Source organism: Vicugna pacos, chromosome 11 (assembly GCF_048564905.1).
Source record: "Vicugna pacos chromosome 11, VicPac4, whole genome shotgun sequence".
NCBI classification, from domain to species: domain Eukaryota; kingdom Metazoa; phylum Chordata; class Mammalia; order Artiodactyla; family Camelidae; genus Vicugna; species Vicugna pacos.
In genome coordinates this window covers 99318503-99341242 of record NC_132997.1, presented here as the reverse complement: position 1 = coordinate 99341242, position 22740 = coordinate 99318503, and the positions used below count along the sequence as shown (strand labels likewise).

Below are 22740 nucleotides of genomic sequence, written 5' to 3'. Positions count from 1 at the left end.
TGCGTAAGGGTCCCAGTTTCTCCACATCCTCACCAACACTGGTTGTTTCTGTTTTGTTACTAATGATGACCATCCTGTTGTGTGTTGTCCCCAGCTAAGATGTCACGGCCCCAGGATTCGGTCCTGGGACTCTCCTCTGTGTCGTCCTCTCTCCCAAGCTGGGCCCTTCCAGTCACAGGGCATCACAGGCCCCCCATATGTGAATGGCTCACTGATCCCGCTCAGCCTCTGTCTCTCTCGCAAAATCTAGACTAATTCACATAGCTGCCCGCACCCTCCTCTGGATATCCAAAAGACATCTCAGACTCAACATTTTCAAACCCAAATTCCTGACCTTGACACCCTCCTACCCCCAGCCCAAACTGCCTCACCCACAGCTTCCCCGTTTCAGACGACGGCAAGTCTGTCCATCAAGTGATGCTGCCTGCAGACCTGGGCCGGAGGGATACCACAGTGGCCCCTCAGTTAGAGGACGCCACACTAGGCGTGCATGGGCGCAAGGACACACACACATCACTTTCTCAAGAACACGTGCGCTCCAGGGTTTGGCTCCGGGCAGGCAGAACCACCACCTCCCCATTCACTCAAGTCTGACACCACGTAGGACCCCCACACTGTCTGTCCTAGCCATTGTCTGCTTGCAAGGGAGGGGCGTTGCGGACCTCAGTCGATGTCGGAGACAGGCGCTGCTTCTGAGCACAGGGAGGATTTAAGCATCAAAGAGCTTCAGTTAGAGCAGAGACAACTGTATTAACTTGTTAAATCCTTCGTTTAGGCAGAAGTGCAGTAGAGTCTAGTGTAATGAAGTATCACTCCCCAGTGGTTCCAGTGTCCACTTTCTTACTGTCTTCATGTTGGGTTTGTGACTCCAGACTTCCAGATGACATGGCACTCCCAGCAGTGGTACGTGGTTGTCAGGGAGCGCGGACTGCAACATTAGACAATCCACAGCCAGGTTTGCACATACGTAGGTCTAGATGTGACCCATGTGATGTGAAATGTCATTTCTTTGCAGTGGCAACTGGACGAACAATGCCCAGGAGAACCACAAATACTTACATTTTTATCAGAGTATTTCATAGGTTTTCATTAAACCTTCAAAAGTTTAAACAAAAATTTTAGCTTTAAATTTAATTCAGTAATTCAAATGTGTTTTGCTTCTTAAATTTAATAGCTAATTTTGAATTTTAGAAGCAAAATAGTTTTTGAAACTATGAAAAATAATTTAAATTTATTTATTTTTACACTCAAAATTTACATTTTTGACAAAAAGTACATTCAAATTTCATACACTTGAGTACAATTTAGTTTTGGGTTCTTTATATTGTTACTGGTACTAGAAGACAAATTGTGTGAAAATCTTGATCATACAACTTAATGATTATCCTGAAATGAGGCAAGAGAAGTCCGTTTTATGGGAAAAGTCCATGCTAATTTACGAGTTACAGATGTCTTTATTTTTTCACTTATCCAAACATTGCTGGCCGATAAATAGGACCCCCAGACGTGTGCAGTGAGTATTCAGTTCAGTCAGTGACTTGTTGCCAACTTTCAGCCACGCAAAAGCCATAGCTTGTCACCTATTTTTCTGCTCCATCATCATGAAAGCAGAAGGGAAGGAAGGATTTAACAGTCCTCTAGCTTGATTTAGATTTCCTAATGCTTAGACATAGGGCCTGGGGCCCTCCGATTGTACCCTGGCTCTGGGCCCAGCTGAGGGCAGAGCTGTCTGCAGGAGGTCAGGGCAGGTATCTGGGAGTCCCCACCCCCCACCCTGGAGTCCTCTCACCTGGTATGGCAGGTGCACCTGTTAGCCGGAGCTTCAGGTACACCCCGAGTCAGCCCATCCTGTCTCCTCTGTCTGTCGCAGGGAACCGGCCTCACAGCCTCACTCTAGTCTGCAGGGCAGCCAGAGCCAGCTGTGTCACCCCTGGCCTCTCTGTGCTCCCCTACTCACCCGCTCCTCCCCTTCCCCTCCCACCCCACCTGCCTCTACCCTCCCACACCCTGATCACAGCCCCTCGCTCCCCCAGACTGCCTCAGGGCTCCAGCCTCGGCTCCTCCCTCCAGCACCTCGGTCAACGCCCACCCCCTTCAAGTCTCAGGTCAAGTACCACCATCTTCCGTCTTCCGGAGGCTCTGCCTGGTGCCCTGCGCTCAGCTGCGCACTCTGCTCTCTGTCTGCCTCTTCCTGAACCACCGCTGAAACCTGCCCTGATCCCTCCCCTTAGCTGCTTTCACCTTCTCAACGGCTCTGCAGTTGACTTAGTCCTGACCTGTGCTTTCTGATCATTCCCCCTTAAAGAGACTCTTCAGGAGGGCAAAGGTTTCTGTCCGCTTTAGTCACTGGGGTGTCCTGGCGAATGCTGATGCCTAGAAAGTGTTTATTGAAGGAGTGAAAGTGAGCAGAAGAGGGCTCTTCAGTGGGGAACTGAGGTCCATGCGGGTAGAAGGGACTAAAGGTGGGCTGTGGGGTCCCTTAGCCCAGTGGGCTCCAGCAGTCCTGGGAGCAGAAGAACCCTGTCTCCAGACAGAGCGAAGCCCAGTGTGTCGGCAGACACAGGCATCGCTGGGCTGGTTACTGAAGACATGGGTCCGAGGGCTTCTGGGGCTGTGTGGAGCGTTGTTTGCAAAGCCCTGGGCTGGCCCAGCCCCTGTGGAGCGAGGAGAGACTGGAAGATGCAGAGAACACGAAAGTCTTGACTTGGGCTTTGCAGGTTGCCAGGACAGAGCCCAGGTGGGCACCTGGTTGATCATCAGGCTGGTGCCCTTTCTGTCCTGCCTGCCTGGAGGGGCTTCCATATCAGGTCCCAGAATGGAGAGTTACGCTGCTAAGCAGCAGAGAGCCCCTGGCCTCGGGCAATGGAACAGCCAGGGGAAGAAGACCCTTAAACTTGCTTGCCAGATCACTTGGGGTAGAGACCAGAATTTGGAAGAAGGACCTTCCCAGCCAGAGCAGAGCCAGGGCCCATCCCAACCCCCCATCTCCTTCCCCAGGCCCAGGGGAACAAGGAGCCCAGGTCCAGCCCCGCCCCCTTCTTCAGCTCCGGTGAACAAAACCCTTTCATCTCTCCTTGGGGGCGAGCCTCTGACCCCCACGACAGGGTCCTTCCAGCCAGAGATTGAGTGGGGCTCGAATTCAGGCAACATCTGTAGGGTGGAGAGAAACAGGTGACTTTTCCCTGAGCAGGGAAGCCCTCACTCGGGTTGGCCTGGCTGTTCCTCCTGGGAGAGAGGAGGGAAACTTGTTCTGTTCTTTCCTTTTCTTTTCTTTTTTTCCCTTTCCCTTCCCCTTCCCTTTCCCTTTCCCTTCCCCTTCCCTTCCCTTTCCCTTCCCTTCTCTTTCCCTTCCCTTCCCTTCCCTTCTTTTCTTTTCCTTCCCTTCCCTTCCCTTCTCTTTTCTTTTCTTTGACTGAGAAGTTGATAGCAGAGGAAAAGATAAGATACTAGTTACTTTGCCAATAACTGACTGTGGCGCTAAGCTTGAGAGGATCAGAATATTGCAGAACACACTTAACATGAGATCTACACTGAAGGTGTTTCCGTCCTTGAAGATCATGCAGGTGAGGTTCTCCTTCACCCGGCCGTGGGCCGTCTCGTCCGCGCGGGAGCCACGTGCAGCCTGCTCTGTGGCAGAGTCACTGCTGCCTCATCCTGCAGAACGGCCTGTCTGGAGTCCAGCGAGGACAGCGAACAATTGCGATTTCTTCCCTCATCTGGAAGAAAATGCATTTTGCTAATGAGACGTAAGCTCCTGCCGCCTCGCAGAAGAGGGCTTCACCTCACCCTGAGGGTCTGCAGCGCCCGGGGAGGCAGACGGGTCACTGACCAGGCTTTTGCTCCAGGTGTGGTCCACTTAACCGGATGAGCAAACCGCATCTGTAATTAGAATTATATGCAAAATGAAAAGGCTCTTTAAGGAACATCTCCGGGTCCTCATCCTCTTAAGTATCTGTTGCCATGGAAGCCAGAGAGCAGCTCCAAAAATCTGGAGAGGTGAGCAGCGCTCACCCCCTCACCACCGAGGGCTCCTTTAAATAAAGTTGCCTTTTTTCCCCCTTTTGGTTTCTGAATAAACATAAACCTGGGTTTTTCGTGCAAAATCCCGATTTCAAGGTTATTGATGCCGTACTGAATTAATACAGCTTGCGCGACGGCGGACACCGCCCGGCCAAGCCGGGGGTCCTCCTGTCTTCTGAAAGCTTGACATTTGTTTTTCATCATGAACTTAAAGGTCAAGAGCTACAGATGGATCAGGGTACCTGCCTGGGTTTACATGTACATGCATTTTATTTTACTCCCACGTGCGCTTTTTGTGAGAATCATCACTGGAACCTAACCAGCCTCCCCACGTCCTCCCGGCTGGCTAAACCGGGAGAGCTGGCGAGCTGGCGAGCTGCTGTCTCTGCATAATTTGAATTAAAATAAGAAATAGACGCTGATTTGACATTTCAAAAGCAAAAGCTTCACGTTTAACGCTGGCTAGAACTAGCCCAGGATAGAGAGCACGCATATTTCTTGCCGTCCCATACTTATTAGTGTAATTTGGGGGGTGGACTGGCGATAGAAATGACTCTCATTACGCACTTTTTATTTCTAGCTGTAGACCTCTCACCCTCCAGGTAACCCAAACGCGATTAGCCAATAGTCGGTTCAGAATCGGTGGGAATACGCACTTGCTCCTTCTCTTCATAAATGATTTTTTGGTGTGTTTTGTTTGTGTGTTTCTGTTCAAGGCAAGCATGCCGCGTGTACCCTGCTACCCCCTCCCCCTTTTTTTGTGATACCAAGTAACATTTTATATTTTTACCAAAATACCTGTGGAGCTGACCGAGCACGGTGCATTCGTTCCCCTTGATTTTGTAGTGAGGGAAAAGGCTGGCATGAATAATTCAAAAATAATGCTGAGACTGTTAAGATTTAGTACTGGAGAGGTCATCACAGTTGGGAGAAATGAGCTAGGAGACTATTACTATTCCACGATCTTTGAATCTCAAGGTGACATCATTATTATTTCTCTCTATCTGTAATGTGGTGCTGCAACCAGCTTATTGCTGTGTTTCTCATGTAGGGGAGAAAGATCAATTACATACAGACCTCAAAATGTGAACCATAAGCATAGTGCCCAATAAAACTGTCATTAACAGTCCCCACAATTTTAGCTGCATGCTTCCAGGTCAAACTGCTTTAAAAATGATAACTGACATTGAAAGGTTGAATAAAGAGCATTCATTCTAAAGGGAGCCATTTCTTAGCCAAATAACTGAAACTCTCAAGGAATACGTGTTAATTCTCGTTCTGAACTGAGAAATTACCCTCACAATAAGCTTGGCAAGGAGGATACTTAGGAAATGAACACGCGCCCGAGCATCCCCCTTTGAAAATAGGTGTGTTTCAGGACCGACATCACCCCCAGTGCTCTTGACTAAGCATAAAGCAGTCCCATGCGATTGTATTTAATTTATTCCTATTTTCAATCAGAAGCGGGAAGATATCACCGAAAAAAAAAATGCACGCTAGAATAGTGTTTACAGCGCTTCCCTCACCATTTGTTACCACTACATAATCAGCGATAAATCTTGCTTTCTCTGGAACGGGATTAAAAAACACCTCTACATTCAAAAATATTAAAATGGAATAGAGCTATTAGTACTGCAGACCCCCCTCTTTCCTGCCCCCACAAGGTCCCTACATGTTCAAAACTATTTTTTTATAACTTCACAGAATTTTACAAGCCTTCCCACCAGCTTGCTTTTTAATTAAAATGTTCCTGTGAGTGTCAGACCTCTGAAACATCACATTTGGTTTAGAGGTTTAAGAGTTCATAGCATTTGTGATTTTTGTAAGAAGGGAAGTACTACAGATCTCTTTTTTTAAGTGGTGCCAAAACAGTTTGAGTTAGTGTTCATCGCTGCTGACTTAGCACGTTGCTCCGCGCTTTTCAGTCTGTGCACCTGTTCCCTCAGGTCATGGGTGGGGCAGAGGGGGATACCAGTCACTAACAGGAGGCTCCCTTGAACCCTGCACCAGAAGCCATGCTGGCTTATTTTTTTTAAGGTAATTTTGATAATGATGAGTTATTTCTGCATCTGTATTTATAATAGTTCTGTTTTACTATGATGATGATATTATCCACAAGAATTCTCTGCTTTATTTCCCTGAATTGTACTTAATATGCTATAGTTTGGTACTTATTGTGAAATGATGATCTCTAAGCTAAAATGAGGTGTGTCTGTGACAGTCACTGCACCGTCTCTTCCCCTCCCTCTCTTCATAGCTGCCATTCCTGGGTGCAGGGAGCCCAGCGTGGACTTGCTGTCTGAGGGTGCTGAACGGAAGGGCCCGACTCCTCTGCCTCTAGATCGGCTCTCCACCTGCCTCCTTTCATGGGGAACAGTCAGGGCTTCATTCCTGAGCCGCGTTTAGTTGGTTCCTATGCCTTGTGTCCAAAGGCATCCTGACTCCTACAGTGTGTGAAAACACACGGTGAACTGCAGGACGGTCCACAGCGGTGAGGAGTGGTTCGTAGTCCCGGCCGCTGGGGCGGAGGGAAGGGCGCAGTGAAACTCAGCCAGATTCCATGCTTTGGAACTGTGCATGGCCGGATGTGTTGAATGCGCCGTGGCTGGTAATGCTCAGCCGAGAGAAACACAAAAATTGTTCTTTTCAAAACATCAAAGGAAAATTAATGGCACGGTGCACACAAGTGTCCAGAACAAGGCATAAAACACAACAACATAAATACACGTTCACAGCAGGCAATGTGCGTGGTTTGTCTTTAACCTGCAAGAACTATGCTTTGACCCCCTGTGTTCTGACACCCAGACTCTCAGACTTCCTTCTGCCTCTGAGCGGAAGCCCCCAGGGACAGCCGTGGCCGCTGCAGGAGGCTCACCGTTTCGCTCCCAGCAGACGTCTTGCCCTGACACCCGCCCACCGCCGTCCTTGGTCCCTGTGTTAGTTTTCAGAGTACCAGCAACAGGGTGGCTTAAAACACCAGGAAAGTTATTCTCTTCGACCTCTGAAGGCCCCCAATCTGAGATCAAGGTGTCGGCAGGGTTGCTTCCTCCCAGAGGTTCGGGGAGAAGCTGTTCCAGGCTCTTCTCCCAGCTTTTGGCAACTTCTGGCTTGTAGGCCTGCATCACTCCAATCTCTGCATCTGTCATCATGAGGCTGTATTTCCAGCCATCACGTGGTATGTGTCTGTGTGTCCCTTGTGCCTCTTCGTGTTGGGAGACCAGCCGTTGCACTAGGGTCCACCCTAGTCCGGTACAACCTCATGTGAATCGATCACATCTGCAAATACCATTTCCAAGTAAAGTCACGTTCACAGTTACGGGGGCTGGGACTTGAATGTAGCTTTTTGGAGACACTTCTACCCACTATAGGCACTACTTGCCGAATAAATGCATTGCTCCTAGGGCTGTGGCCTCCAAGGGCCTTGGGAAGGTGCCAGGCGTGGCTTTGAAGTCCCACAGCTGTCCCCTGGTGTCCAGCACCTTGGAGAGGATTTCCTCAGTGCTACCAACAGGCTGCTAGCTTCTCCTGCCCCTCTCCCGAGGGTAGCCAGGGGTTCTGGGTTCTGCTCCTCAGTGCTGTCCCCACCTAGGGCGATGGGGAGGCTGCAAGGCCTGAGCAGAGGCGTCGAGCCAGAAGCTTGGTATGGGAGGAGCGGGGGCCAGCCAGGAGGGGCCCTGGTCCCACCGTGGGGGCTGCCTTTGAAGTTGGTGGAGAAACCTCTCACTGCAGGGACAGAGCAGAGGAGGGAGACCCCGGTGGACTCAGCCCTCTCCACTGACACCCTGTTCAAAGAGAATAGTGTGGGCAACGCCTGGCAAATAATGAATGAACGGCTGAGCCGGGGCCGGCCTCCCGATGGGGGACTTGCCTGCGCGTCTGGTCCATCCATGTTCCTTCACCTGCCTGAGCCCTGCTGGGCCAGGGACTGCACCAGAGCGGGAGGCGGCCCCTTACCTTTTGTTTTGTTTTTAACATTTAATATCATCATGCTGTCCGGACCCATCATGCTTTCCGGAGGATGCTCAGTCCTGACACAGGTGGACCCCGAATGGGCAGCATCAGCTGGTGTCTTATTACTCACCTGAGCTGGGGAGAAAGTCGGGGTGGAATGTGTACCCGGCATGGGTTTTCATGGGTGGAGACGCTGTAACACTCCAAAGCCTTCTCTCTCCAGGCTTTCAGTGGCTGTCTCCCCTTTGGTCCATAATCACAGCTAATGGGCTGGCCACAGAGGCATCAGGGGCATAAAATGGTCTAACACTACATTGACTATAAATAGCAAAGCCATAAGTGACATTACTTTGCAGATAAGAAACAATCACATCATTAAGCAAAGGTGTTTAGTGTATCAGTCACCCTAACTTTGATTTATTGCAAGGCATTTGTCTGTCACCAGCACAATGGCAGCTATAATGCAGCTCAAGGGTTTAAAGAGAAAATGAAGATGAATATTGCCGCTAGCCCTCTGGTTTGCACAGATGCAAAATGGGTGGGCTTCCCTCGCCGCCTGCAGGGCTGGCCTCAGCCCAGCCTCCCAGGCCCAGAGGCTAAAGACTGCCTGCAGGTGGCAGAGACGTTAGCCCGGGGGGCAGGAGGCTGGGGCCGCCCAGGGCGGGAGGCGGTGACAACCAGGAGGCAGAGCTCTGCACGCCCGAGGCTTCTGCAAAGGGAATAATGCATCCAAACAGCCAGGCGCCCGCTCTCGTTGGAAGCTCTCCCCCTGAAGTGTGGGACGGGAGCAATGATTCATTATTTTGATGAACCTTACGTTTTAAAATGCCATCTTGGTCAATACAACCGCTCCTGCATTCAATTCAATTTTAATCCAGGAAACAGTTTTGGAAAACCTACTGTCAGCCAGGCGCCAAGCCAGGCCCAGGGAAGTATACTGAGGGGTAAGTCGCAGTTTCTGTCCTCCAGGGTCTCGTGACCCAACTGATAAACTCTCAGTGCGTGGCTGGAGAAGCTGCTGGCGGGGTGAGTGCGATGGGTGAACAAATGAACGAAGCAGAGCGAGGATGGTGTGGATTTGCGGTGGCATGGGGGGGGGTTGGAGGAGGGGGACATTCCCTCTGGTTGGGAAGGTCAGGAAAGAGGAAGGGGCGGGGGGTTTTAAAGGGCCTTTGAGGTGTAGAGATTCTAGGCAGAAGAAGATGGGGGCAGGAGAGTTTCCAAGAAGATGCATTCCTTGTCCAGAGGCATGGTGTGTCAGTCTGGGGGCCACCGGGATGCTGAGTTCCAACCTGGCTAGTCCGCCAGACCCAGGTAGATTGGTTGGGGAAGAAAAGGCTAGAAGGACAGGTGAACAATAGGAGGAAGGGTCTTGGGTGTGTGGGTAAGGAGGCTGATCTTATTTTGACAGGCAATGGGGCCACTGAAGGTTCTGCCTAGAACCAAGCGCATAGTCTGACTTGGAGTGCAGCAGAGAGGAGGCACGGACAACTGCAGGCCGTGAACTGTGTGCGGTGAGAGGCAAAGGGGGGCTGCCTGGGGGGTGGGGGGGTGGCCTGGGATGGATGTGGGAAGTGGGCAGGGGGAGGTCGGGGCACAGAGCGAGTCACTGGTGAGGCTGAGGTGAGCACCCCGCTCACGCCTGTGGTGAACTCTCACAGTGTGGACTCTGAGATGCTGGTGGGGAACCTCGAGGGACAGGGAGAGCTGGGCATCACAAGGGGCCGAGACGGAGAAAGAGTTTTAGAGAGATGCTAAAAGACTCAAGGAGATAATATGTCCGTCTCCCTTCAGACCTGTGGTCATGAAGGGGCTCCTTGGAACGGAACGAAACACTGTCCACTTACGAAAACATTAATCTGATGATTATTCAGGTTCAGCCCACCACGAGCAGTCACTAAGTGCCCACTGTGTGCTTCACTATGCTGGGCCCCGTGGTGGGGGAAGGGGCAGGGCCAGTCAGGCCCTTCCTGCAGGAGCCCCCAGCCGCCCACTGCCCCGGGGCCTGACCACGCCGACCCCCTGGACACACAGACCCGGGACACCGGCAGACCCTTGGCGGAGGAAACTCCGTTCTCAGTACCTTAGGTATTAGTGTAAATCTAGGAAGGGCAGCACCATCTCAGGGCACATGAAACACCACGTGGGCTCAGGGAAGCCCCTTGAAGGTTTGGGTGGGTAAGACGTGGTCCCTGTGCTGCTACAAAGTCTCGTAACCACTTGCTCAAAGATGCTTTGCAAATCTGAAGAGCACCGATGGTTTGTTTGCTGCAAGCCGCTGTTTCCAAATGACTCAGCATTTCACCACAGTCCTTCAGACCAAGCCAGCCCCCTCTGGGGTGGTCTGAGTTGGGGGACATCTTTGCAGATACACAGCCAGTGTTGAAAGGTGACACGGTGCCGGTCCTCACCCAACCAGCACGAACCCGGAACCCGGGCCTGCCTGGCCGCTCTGCCTGCAGAGGGTCCTCGGGTGAAGACGCAAATTCCTGCCTCGCCCGAGTGTCCACTCCCCCATGTCTGCAGGGCAGCTGCAGGGTGGGCGGTGGGGCCTGGGACGGCAGGCCTCCCGGGCCCGGCAGGCGGAGGAAGGGCTGTGCGCGGTCAGCATCAGCTAGGTAGAGCGCGGCCCCTCGCGCTTACACGGGGCCGCTCTCCATTTGCCGTATTTATTTACCAAAGTGAAGTATAGTCAGTTTGCAATGTTGTGTGAATTTCTGGCGTGCAGCATAGTGGTTCATTCATACATATATAGAGACAGATTCCCTTTCATATTCTTTTTCATCATAGGCCGTTGCAAGTTCCTGAATGTAAGTTCCCCGTGCCGTGCAGGGGACCTTGCTGTACAGGGCCGTTTTGATAGGGTGGTTGTGCACCCAGCTGGGTATCTATTTAGCTCATTCTGACTAAGGTCTCATTGGCTTTTGCTAGTACATATCCCAAGAATATACTTATTCGCTAATAAGTTGAATGTCATTGTTTACTATAAGTCAACTGCGTGAGGTCAAAGAAAGCCGTGGGCAGGCAGCTCACCTCCAGAGTCCAGGGACGGCCGATAAATGGTAAGTGGGCCCTGCCTTCTTTCTATGAAACTGCTCGTTCTTCCACTGTAGACCATTTCCAGTGCCTTGGTGTGAGACACTGTGGATCTGTGCTGGTTTCCCCACTGAGCACTCGGGACCATCTCCGTGTTCCCCCCGCTCCATCGTCCTGGGACAGGTTGCCTCGCAGTGCATTCCTGGGCCTCACCTTTCCCTTCCCCTGCTGCTGTGGGCAGCTGTCCAGGGTCCCTGACCAGGGTGCAGGGGGCTGAGCTTTACCCACCCATCCCAGCAGCCCGTCCATCTCCTAATCCCAGACACCCCATCCGTGGCCTAAGACGGGACCACAGCAACAGCCAGTAATTACCACACTGAACAGTCATTTTCTCAGATCCCCATTTCCCTGAAATAGCAAGGAGAACTTGTGCATCTGATCGACCTGCAGCCCCCATGGCTGCGGGCACCAGTGGACCCACTGGGGAGAGGCGGCCCCAGATAGTGATCGTGTCAATGATCATGACACAGGTGATTAACATTCTTGGGGCGCTCACTTCATATCTTTCCAGCATAGTGCTAATAAGTTCGCGGTATGTATGATCTCAGCTGATCCAGTGGACTGCTCTGTGCAGTGCAAGTTCTGTGGTGATGCCCGTTGTCCAGTCATCCCGGTCAGGGTTAAACCATTTCCCATGGCCGCAGGCTTAGTATCAGAGCTGGGAGTACAAGGTCATTTTGGCTGATCCCAGAATCACTCAGATCCAAGTCCATTCCAGCCATTTCTAGGTGTGGTGCTCCACCTTTGGGGTCATCAGAATCACCTGGGCAGCTTGCCAGCAATGCAGATTCCCAGGTCCCACCTCCAGGGAGCCTGGTTCTGCAGATGTGGACCCAGGAATCTGCATTTTCAGGCAGCCTTGTTGGGACCCCGGCCCCGGCCTTCTGCCATCTGGGGCTTGGCCTGTGGTGGCAGAAGTGAAGGGTGATGTCCACTGGGCCGCGCATTCACCAGCCCCCAAGATGGCCTCGTGGGGTCAACGCCAGGAGCGAGAAGGAGGCTGGATAGAACTCCTTAGACCCGCCCCTTTTCCTAGATGGAAATTTTGGGATTTCCCTGCCCTCTGCATTTGGGGCTCAGGGACCGCAGGCAGCACCTGGCTGGCCTGAGAGTGGGCAGACAGAGGGGAAGTGCGCAGTTGGTTCACATTGCCCCAGCAGACTGGCTCCCCTCAGTCCTTTCCTTTGCTGTGATCGAAGTCTGTGCTTCTCAGGGCATCTTGCATAAAAATGACGTGGGATGTTAAAAGTGCTGACCCCTGGGCCCAGTTGCAAACATAGTGAGTGGAAATTACTGGGGGTGAGGCCAGGATATCTGCATTTAACAAGTTTCCCATATGAGTCTAGGCTATATCATAGGGACACACTTGCTACAAGAAACAGAATACCCAAAACTAATCATGGTCTACCCCAAACAAGGAGAGGTTCGGTTTTCACATAGAAACCTGTAGATGGGGGGGCTAGTGTTATTCCTGTCACCCAACGATGCCATATGGCCAAGTCCTTTCTGTCTTTTCAGTCCCCCATTGTTCATGTGTCAGCTTTTGTCCTGAAACTCGTTGCCTCATGGTTGCAAGACGGCTGCCACAGCTCCAGACAGATTCCAGGCTTAAAACAGAAAAGATGAGGAAGGAAGGTGGATAAGAAGTATGTAAGCAACATTTTCCCCATTTTACCAGGCAAGTCAAAGTTGCTCCAGAAGCAAGCCCCTCCCCACCCAACAACACACTTTTGCTTAAATCTCATCAGCCAGAACTAGGTTTCATGACAGCCTTTCACCACAAGAGAGGCTGGGAAAATGGAGAACATTGAAATGATTGATTTAGGTTAAACATCCGTCACTTGGAGCTGCACAAAACCTGGAATTTCTTAACAGGTACAAAGGGGGACTCGCAACCCACAGTGTCTGCCCACAGGTGCCCACCAAAATGACAAGGTCACCTTCCTAACATGGAAAGAATAATGACCCATGCATGGCCAAGACGCGAGAAGGGCCTTGAATCACACAGCAACCCCTCCCTTCCAATCACCTCTGTTCTCATCCTAACAAGCCTTAAATAACAACTTTCAATCAACTCCTGGAAAAAAAAAACATTAAAACTTTAGTGATTAAGAGGACCATCTCTTTGGGGAAAAATAAAGATGAAATGGAAAATGAAGTGGCTCAGTGCTTCAAGTACTAAATTCAAGCCTTGCAAGAAAGCTGGTTGTTCTCCCATTGGTCTCATTGGTTCCAGAAGTGGGACTCCCAGGCATGCCGGTCACTCGAGCTTTCCAGAGTGGTCCTCTCCGGGGCTTGGAGGGCGATGTTCACGACGCCAGCGTGACACACCTGGCAGGTGAGGAAGCACGAAGAAGACAACCCAGCAACAAACGGAGAAGGAACCTGGAAGGGGAGCAAAAATGGCACACTTTCTTCACGTGGCAAAGTCGTGTGCAGCACCGAGTTTCCGCACAAAGACTTCTTCTTGGAGGGCTTTCCGGGAAAACTTTAACATGAATGGGATGTCAGTTTCCCAACTTCCGTAGATAAGCAGGTGACAGGAAGCGTCCGTTGGTGGTGTCTCACGGTGTCTCATATCACCGGTGATTCAAATGAATGTTTGCCTTCCTTCCCGGCTTCCCTCCTAATTCCACACGCTCGCCTTCATATCCAGTGGAGCTTATATTTATTTGTAATCTCACTGCTTACACTCCACTGAACAATAAAAGAACAATAAACTTAATAAAAAGCCCAAGTGATTGGAAATTGCTCTGGGAATGGCAGTCCAGTATGAAAGCTATAAATTTCCTTGTGTGCTCATGACAATGTCAGCTAATTTTTATGAAAAGCCCATCATGGAACATGGCACCGAAACACCGCCATCACTGGGGTGTCAGCCTTCAGACTTCCCCTGATCACGGAAAAGAAAATGCATCATAAAATGATGTTTCAAGCCACAAATTCATCTTGAAATGCTCACTCTATCCTGGAACGTTTCTTTTCTGACCCTGTCTTGCACCTGAACTTTGAATTAATCATTCCTTTTCTCTGCCATTACACGATCCCCACTGGTGCCATTGGGGTGGTGGGGAGGGGGGTGTCTAGGAAAACAACGTCTGGAAGCACCTTCCCGTACGACGAGCTCGACCGGCCCGCGTCGGTGACTCTAATGTGGCCATAATTAGTCCACGGAACAACAGTGCGAGCGCGGAGCCCAAAACTTAATCTGAACCCATTATCTTCAACAATACACTTTTAAATAAACCTTTAGGGGCCCCTTTCTCGTCAAGTGTAACCCAATGGGAACACAGAGTTTCTTGAAAGGTCCCCACCGTGGGATTTCAAAGGAGAAGAAATTGGGCTTCAAAAATACCCTTTTTTGCCTAATCATTTATGATGGTTTCCAATCTGCTCTTAAGATCCCCGAGTATTCTGCAAGATCTAGAAAAACAAGTTGGTTAACAGAAAAAGTCTTTGGCTGGATGATTGAAAGGAGAAAGAGTCATCTTGAAGAAAAATGCTTTGTGTAAATGAACAAGTTATCAGCAATGGTAATTTATCCCTGGGCCGCGGAGAGTTTGTAAACTTTACGGCCGTGAGCTGAGGAGTGGACCCCATCTGTCCTGGCTTCGTATGATTATAATCGTCAGTAGATAACGCCTTAACATTTATGGCCACCCAGGGAGGAGGGAAGGGCAGGGGGAAAGGGGGGCGCTTAGAATCAACCGGAAGATCACTACTGCACAGTTCCCCATCAGGCTGGACCAGCCAGCTTGTCTCAGTGTCCCTGTTGTCTGCGCTGAGCCTGCCCCCGAGGAGGGCCCGTGGATGTCTCTGGAGGAGGAGGGTGGGCTCCCAGGGCTTCGACAGCCCTACTGGGTGCTTGCTGGGCAGTGGTTCAACCTGAAGTTCCTGGGGCCTCTGGCGGGAGGGGATGGGAGTGTGAGTCCGGTGGGGAGGGATTCAGAACAAGGGACCCAGGGCCCAGCATCTCCTCTGCATCTGCCAGCGCTGGGCGTGTTCTGCAGACGTGTGCCGGGGTCCCAGGCCCAAGGGGCTGCCGAGCTGGCTCAACCTGGAGTGGCTCTCATGCTGCCTTTGGGGAAGGGCCCCTTCTGGAGCCATGCCCCCGCCCCGACCAGTTCGATGACTCTGACATCCACAAGGTAGCAGAAGGGGCCTGGAGCCAGGCTCTCAGGGTGGCTGGGGAGTTACACCTCTCTCAGGGGGGGCCCAGCCTGCAGCTTTCCCAGAGGTGCTGAATCTACCCCCCCCCATTCCACAGCCTTCAGTCTCAGGCCCATCAGATCACAGTTACCTGCGTCCTCACCTGCCTCCCACCTGGACTGTGGGCACCTTGGGCTGAGTGCCAACACCCAGAGCATCACGGCTTATCCGTCCCCTGGGCAGCACCTGCCACTGCGCTGTCCTCAGTCCACATTTTGTCACAGTGTACCTCGATCCAACTTACCATCATGGTCTTTTTTCCCCTTTTTATAATAAGCTTTAAGACACAGCCATCTTCATTTCATATACAGAATGACATGGGGCTTGCCATCTGAATAAGTAGTCTATCATGTACACTCAGATAGAAAAAACAATCTGGGCATTTATTTTTCCAGGAATGCGCTAACATCATACAAATAAAATTAAAGCCACTTTAATACAGGCTGAAAGTTAATGTTAAATGAATCAAACCCTAGTGCTTGGCAATACAGCCATTTTTCCCCACGTAGAGGCTATTTAATACTTAAGAGGTGGTGCCTCCTCGTGATTAATCACCAGGATATGCAGCAGACGCGAGTCACGAACGTCCATGTGTTACAAGTGAGGCTGCAAGGTATACTCCTGTGCCATCCCCACATCCCCTGCAGCGTCTCCTAGCATGATTTAAACCATACCCGCTAAATTTAACCTGGTCAGGGAAGGAAGTGCAGCTTCCATGCCTTCTCTAGGGCCGCTGACAGCAAGTTTTGCATTATCTCACCATCCCAAGATTCCATTGTTACTGTAAACTAGCCACACGTATACTGCTTTGTTTTGTCTTCCAGGCTGTACAATTTTCCAAGCCTTAATTTTAATCCAGTAAAATCCACTTTGGCCTTTTGTGTTCAAAACTAGGCCTGTAGCTGTAATCATTAAAGAACGAACATATAGAGAGATGAATAACTAGATTTATAATCCATCCCTGTGTAATTAAGAGATAGCTTTTGATTTCAATGAAATGACAATTGCATAACGGATGTTGAAAGCGAGATAAATATGAAGGCGTGACGTTTATGAGCTACACAGGGAGAGAAGCCACAAGGTACATTTTTCAAGAGATAAAACATCACTCGATCACAATATTCACTTTTATGGTTACACTTTGCCAAATGATCTCAAATCTTGTTAATTAAAAAAGAGGAGGGAGGGTGACATGACTAAGAGCAGAAGAGATGTCTTTTGTGCTTTGAAATGGAAAGATGCCTGCAGATTTTCTTAGGCCAGCCCACCTAGAGGAAGCATCTGCTCAGAAACATTTAACCAGTGAGTATTTTCACATTTATTTATTGTGCTTGTATGTGCCTCTAGTTATTAAAACTTGATTTATAATAGACTATCAAAATATTTGAGACTCTTTTTTTTTAAGTTTCATGTTCTCAGTATTTGATTTCTAGAGACTGAAAAAAAATGAACTGGCGTAAAGTAATACGATTTTTTTCCCCATGACTAGTATGGTTTAGGGAGTCACGCTGCCTCTTACCCAGTGCTTGGCTTGAGTTTTTTAAATTAAGGGTTTTTATCTTGCCCACAATGCGTATAAGGGTGAGGACGAGATTGGAGACATCTATTTTGGCTCCAAGCCAGCCCAAACTGGCCAAGAGACAAGTTTCCTATAATTTGAAGATCTGCAGTAAAAAATGAACCTATTGTTTTTGCCAGCCTTTATTTAGCTGTTTCGAGGGAAAAAAAGTTTCTATATTGCTCTAAAGAAAGCCATTCTTATAACTTTCAATTCCGCAAGACAGAAGAGTTAGTCATGGCGAATGAACGTACGAAGTTTCTGTGTGAGGTTTCTGCGTTGGCGGTTCCAACATCCCACGGTTCTGTTGCTCAAGCTAGGTTTGCTTGTCTCCTAGGGTCTAACGGCCACCTTTAAAGATAAAAAAATGTACTCACTGTAATAAAACTAAAGAAAAATGTAAGTGATATCTCCTACATGTTTCTGTGGTAGGAGCTGTCACCTGTCTTGTTTTGAATATGGTTGAAAAGAACTAATCTCTGAATTGAGAAAAAATCAAGGCAAAACAAACAGAATATAAAACATGTTGAGACCGCATCGGCAGATCAATACTCTGACATTTTTATCTTCGGACTTAGAGGATAAATGCAGAGCTTGGTGTCACGCATCTAACTTAGACACGGCGGCAGAGACTCCTGCCATCTGTTGTGCTCCAGCCTCTACTGTCACCTTTGCTGATGGTGACATTCTAGGGGGCTCCTGAGTGCCTAGAATAAAGACTACATTTTCCTGTGTCCTTGCATGGGGTTGAGGCCACATGATGAAGTTCCACTCAGTGGGATGTGGGCAGTTTCCTGGTTGTGACTATAAAGAGAGCCCTCCATGCTGGTGGCAAAGTGTTTGTGTCAAGCAGGCATCTTGACCAGTGGAAGAAGGAAAGCCTCAGGCTCCGAGTGCCATCGCCACTTAAGAAGCATTCACTCTATGTCAGGCACGGGCCTCGGTACTTCATACCTGTGATCTCATAGCAGCCTTAGGGAGCAGACCTGACCCGTGTCCACACATGTCAGGTGTGCAAACCGAGGCCCAGAGAAATGACTGAACCAGTAAATGGCAGAATTGGGATTTGATCCCAGGCAGCCTGCGTTCAGGATCTGTGCTCATCACTGCTTCTCAAGGCTGCCTCTAGAGATGGCAGAGCCCCAGAGAGAAGGGGCCTGCGTCCCCACACCATGAAGCCACCACACTGACCCTGTGCCACCCAGCCAGCACTGGTGCCCTGTTCCTCTGAGAAGCAGTGCAACTCATATCCTAATGAAGGAAGGACCATGGGCAATGTGTGTGATTGATTATTGAGAAAGGTAGGCAAGCCTGGTCCAAGGGTCCATCTGAAATGACAAGGCAAGAAACCTGCCACCACAACAAATCAAGCCACAGCTGAAATCCGAACCCCGACTCCAGGAGCTGTGATACCCAAGGAAATACAGTTACGGTGTCTCAGTCCCACCCTCGAGATCCCGAGTCTCACTGAAAAGATGTGCTTCCCTTGAGGAGAAGTTACATGTCCAGTAGGTGCTTTTCCTGGAATTTATCTTAACTGAAGAGAAGACTAGCCCCTGTCCGGGTGGAATTTACATGAAGGTTGCTTCTCTGAGTGAGAAGGAGGTGTGGATTAAAGTAATACTCAGGTTTTGCATGATTTTGACTTAGCAAGTTTTCAGAACCATTTACTTTGGTTATGTTTATTTTGTTGTAAACCTTTTTGCTTTTCCTGGAGTTAGTGATTGCTTCATTTTAAAAACCTTGTCTAATTTTACTTGCTAAATGTATTTGCTTCACACCCCAAACCTTTGCCTGGGGTGTAAGTCCTCTATTCATGCGGTCACACATGAGGTAATGAGTTGGTTCCATTGCTTTTAGTTGCAGGCGTCCTTCCCAGAGTGGCCTGTTCTCCTGCTTCAATTTCCCAGTAACATTCTAAGAAAAGGTGTTTGTGAGGTAAGTTTTTGGGACCTTGCATCACTGAAAATTCTATCCTCACACTTAACTAATCACATAGCTACGTATAGAATTCTAGGTTGTCCGTGATCTTATCTCATAATTTTGAAGGCATTTTCCCATTGTTACCCAGCTTCCATGGTTGCTGTTAAGAAACTTAATTGTTCTATTCTCCCCCCTTCCTCCCCCCCCCTCCTCCTTCCCCTTCTCTCCTCCTTCCTCTCCTCCCTCTGCTTCTCCCCTCCTCCCCTTTCCTCCCCCTCCTCCCACTCCTCCACCTCCCCCTCCTTCCCCTGTTCCTCTCCTCCTCCTCCTTCTTCTTGTATGTGACCTATTTCCTCCTCACCTTTGCAGGAACATTTTAGAATCTCCCCTTTACTCCTTGTGTGCTAAAATTTCATGGTGATACACCTTAGTGTAGGAATATTTGCATTCATTGGACTGTGCACTTGGCAGACTTAAATCTAGTGACCACTGGGCTTTGGATCTAAGGACATTAAAAAAAAAATACTTTTCAACCATCTCCCTCCATTCGCTTTGCTTGTCTTTGCGGCCCGCCTACTACTTAAATAGTAGCCCTCCTTGATTAATCCTCCTAAGCTTCTTATCTTTTCTCTCCTATTTTCTCTCTCTTTAGCATTTTGCCCTACTTTCTTGGAGGTTTCCTCAACTTTATCTCCTAAATCTTCCACTACAGTAAAAAAACATTTTCTTTTTACCGTATTTTTAGTTTCCAAGGACTTTTAAAAATTGTTTTCTGGATGCGCTTTTAAAAAATTAGTCCTAAATTCTTGTTTTATGACTGCAAAGACCTCTCTTGTCTGAGAATATCAATTGCTCACTCATTGGAGGATTCATTCTGCTCACTTCACTCTGTTTCCTACGAGGTGTTTCACCGCTTACTTACGCTGACTCAAATTAGTGGTTTTCTTCAAGCATGTGGGGACTACTGGCTGCCTGGTGGGAGGCGCTGCAGGGGTTTCTGGGCACGCTGTCGGGGAGTGGGCTTCTGGACCGGTGGCATTGCCGTCGGTGCTCCGGTCAGGACTGGCCGTGCCGTGGGGCTGAGGCTCAAAGCTCAGCTTTGGAGGGTCTCCTTGTCTGAGTGGACCTGTTTCTTCAGGGGAACCCCCGCCAGACTCTTACCAGGAGGCTGCAGGTTTTAGGAACCAAGAGGAGAAACAAACGAGGCATCATAGCGCCCAGCACGCAGACGCTCACTCGCTTTCCTGCTTTCAGTGTGACGCCTTGTCTTTACCCTCAGATGCCTGGAGTCCCCAGGTCCAGGCAGTCGTGGGATCAGCCCGCACAGACGGCAGCCTTCCGCCTCTCTTCTGCTGAGGCGGAGGGGGCCGTTTCTAGGCAGTCGGGCTGGGGGAGGCGAACTTGGGTCTTCTAATCACGCGGGTTTCTTGAATCACTATGTGTGCTGATGCCCTCAGAGGTTCCAGGTGCCTGCAAAGCTGGCCCTTTCTGGAGTTCTGCAGCGAAAATCGACTTAGTTCTCACTAAGTGAGTAGGTTTCTGCTCTTTGCACTATTCTGGCTTCACTCATCCGTCTGCTCTCGGTCACCCCAACTTGGCACCTTTTCCTGCGGGCTGCCATGCCCTATCCTGTCTCCTTTGTCTTTATGAGTTCATGACTTTTTATAATTCCATCACTGTCATTTCAGTGGTATTTCAGGAAGGGATGGAGATAAACAAGGGGGTTCCGTCTGCCGCAGTCAACCGGAAGTACAGTTCTCACTCCTTATTTTTATGGAAAAACGATTATTTTCAGGGGTGAAAAATGATGAAGAAAAAATTATTTGAGAAATCAGATAACTATTTTTGTAAGGCAGAGAGAGGATATTATGAGATTCATTCTGATTTTGCCTTTTTCCTTTTCACTGTGGTTATAGAAATGAAGGTCTAACGACCGAGAGAGCGCGTCATATTCCAGAACAGCGAACCATGGAGAGAGAGTTCTGTTCATTTATCGGCGTCTCCTATGAGAAAGTGGCATTTCCACCTGTCCTCATTTGGCTTTATTTTCTGTTATTGTGTCCAGATGGCCCTCCACCATCAATACTGAATCTCAGAAGAATAGATTCATTTACTTGCAACTCTGACCTAAGCTATTTTATTTCATTTTCTTTTTAGGACTAGTAATGTGGTTTTGGCCAAATGCTCTCATGGGCTTAGATAGTTCTTTATTTTGGAGCCTTGAGAACTCGCAGAAAGTGCAGCCATTTCCCTGACACATTTTCCATCGTTCCTGTGGTTCAGGAGATCAACCGCAGACAAACGGGCAGGATCCGCACACGTTCTCACGTGTCAGCGCAGAAAGACTGTCTCCGTAGGTCTGTCATTTGTCCCTAGAAAGGGAGGTGACCCCCAGTGCCCTGCTCTAACCGCTCTTCTTAAAGCAGCGCCAGAAAACACACTCCACTTAAGCAATATGAGACTTTCCCTGGATGGCTCTGCTTTTTCAGATACGCCATCTCAGCTTCACTTCAGTCCAACATCTTTTTCTTTAATGCTGGCCATGAGCTTCCATATTCCTCCACAAAGATACGACCACAGAGATGGGACCTAGGGCCCCCCCTTGTAGGACCTCAACGTTAGGTGCTTCAGAAGTCGGATTTTTTGTTTCAGCAGACTGGCAGCAAGCGCAGCTGTCTTTCAGGAGCTGGGTCAAGCCCGGGTCTGACTCCTCTCACCCGGGGAAGAGGCGATTCTCTCTGAGGAGCATGGCTTGGTCATGGGGCGGACCAGGAAGTCATTCTTCCTTCAGGAACCTTTGGCTCCCCCGGGGTACGTGGGCCCCAGGGCGGACAGAGGGCTGGCTCTCTGTGTTGGGAAGGGGGACCAACACCCCGAATCGTGAAAACAGCTGCAGAGAAGACAAAAGGCAGGGAAGTGAAACTTTCTTAATGTTCTTCATCTTCCCCAAATATGACAAATAGGTCCTCTGTTCCCAGCAAAATGGACTTCCCACAGGGCACTTACACACGGCAGAGTTCACGGAGGACACGACTGACTTCCTTTTATCAGAGACAGGTCAGAAAACGGAAGTCTGGGTGTATGCCTGTCACTCACAAAACATGCCTGCCTGTCACTCACAAAACATGCCTGCCTGTCACTCACAAAACATGCCTGCCTGTCACCTGGGCACCTGCAAACTCCTTGGGTTGTTCTGTCCTTCCGTGTTTGCAATAAAAATGACTGGCTGTCCCGTCTCGTGGACTCTGGGAGATCCGTTACCCCCCCCCCCCCGCCTCGCTCCTCAGGAGGTGGGGGTGTTCAGGGTACTCAGGTCCGCTCTTGCTCTGATCCCACCTGCCCAGGATCCTTGAGCTCCGCCCGTCCCCGCGGCTCTCAGTCCCTGCTGCCCTGTCCCTCGCTCGCCCTTCACCTCTCCAAAGTTCTCCCAGCCCAAGGCCACTGTGCACGGCCTGCTTTATTGAAGATTTGGAGGAAATAGAAAAGATTATACGTCACCAGAGTGCAAAGTGCCGTTCAGTGTTCAGAGCTCTAAAAATCCATCTGCCACCCCCCACCCCACAGGGAGTGCCTCCCTGTCTGGGCCTCCCCTGGGAGGCACTGATTGCCGCCCTATTTTTGGCTTCCCCTGCTTAACAGCCGTCTCAGGCGCCCCCCCCCCACTTCCCCTTGCCACCGGCCCCTTGTCTCCCAAGGTCTCAGGTGTCGTCCACGCCCCAACTGCTGTCTCCTGGTGGGCAGAACAGATAAGCTCTTCCTATTTCTACCCTTCCCCGACCTCCTCTCGCTCAACCCAAAGGCCTAACAAGGCCTTTTTCTGGCCCCTAAATGACCATCTATCCCCAAGATGCATTTTGCTGAAGCCTGGAAATCAGCAGGCAGTTTGCTTCCACACAGAAGCTGTATTTTCTTCCCGCCACATTCATTGACCGTATGGGGAAGCGTCTCTGGAATTGTCGGTGGCGGCACCTGCCCGTGCCCGT

General features: G+C 49.9%; 2 long non-coding RNA genes across 2 annotated transcripts in view; one reads left to right on the top strand and one right to left on the bottom strand.

The window, feature by feature from the left end:
- The window catches only part of LOC116278682 (uncharacterized), a 35105-nt gene extending 14335 nt beyond the window's left edge, over positions 1 to 20770 (top strand). Inside the window, exons 2-4 of the long non-coding RNA XR_012077690.1 lie at positions 9383 to 9485; positions 18695 to 18772; positions 20674 to 20770. This is a non-coding gene — a long non-coding RNA (uncharacterized lncRNA). The remainder of the gene's footprint in view (positions 1 to 9382; positions 9486 to 18694; positions 18773 to 20673) is intronic.
- Positions 16962 to 22264, bottom strand: LOC140699483 (uncharacterized). Its single transcript, XR_012077689.1, has 3 exons — positions 21764 to 22264; positions 19680 to 21647; positions 16962 to 17185 (listed from the first exon to the last, which is right to left on the bottom strand). It is a non-coding gene; the product is annotated as an uncharacterized lncRNA (long non-coding RNA).
- Positions 22265 to 22740: the final 476 nt, after the last annotated feature.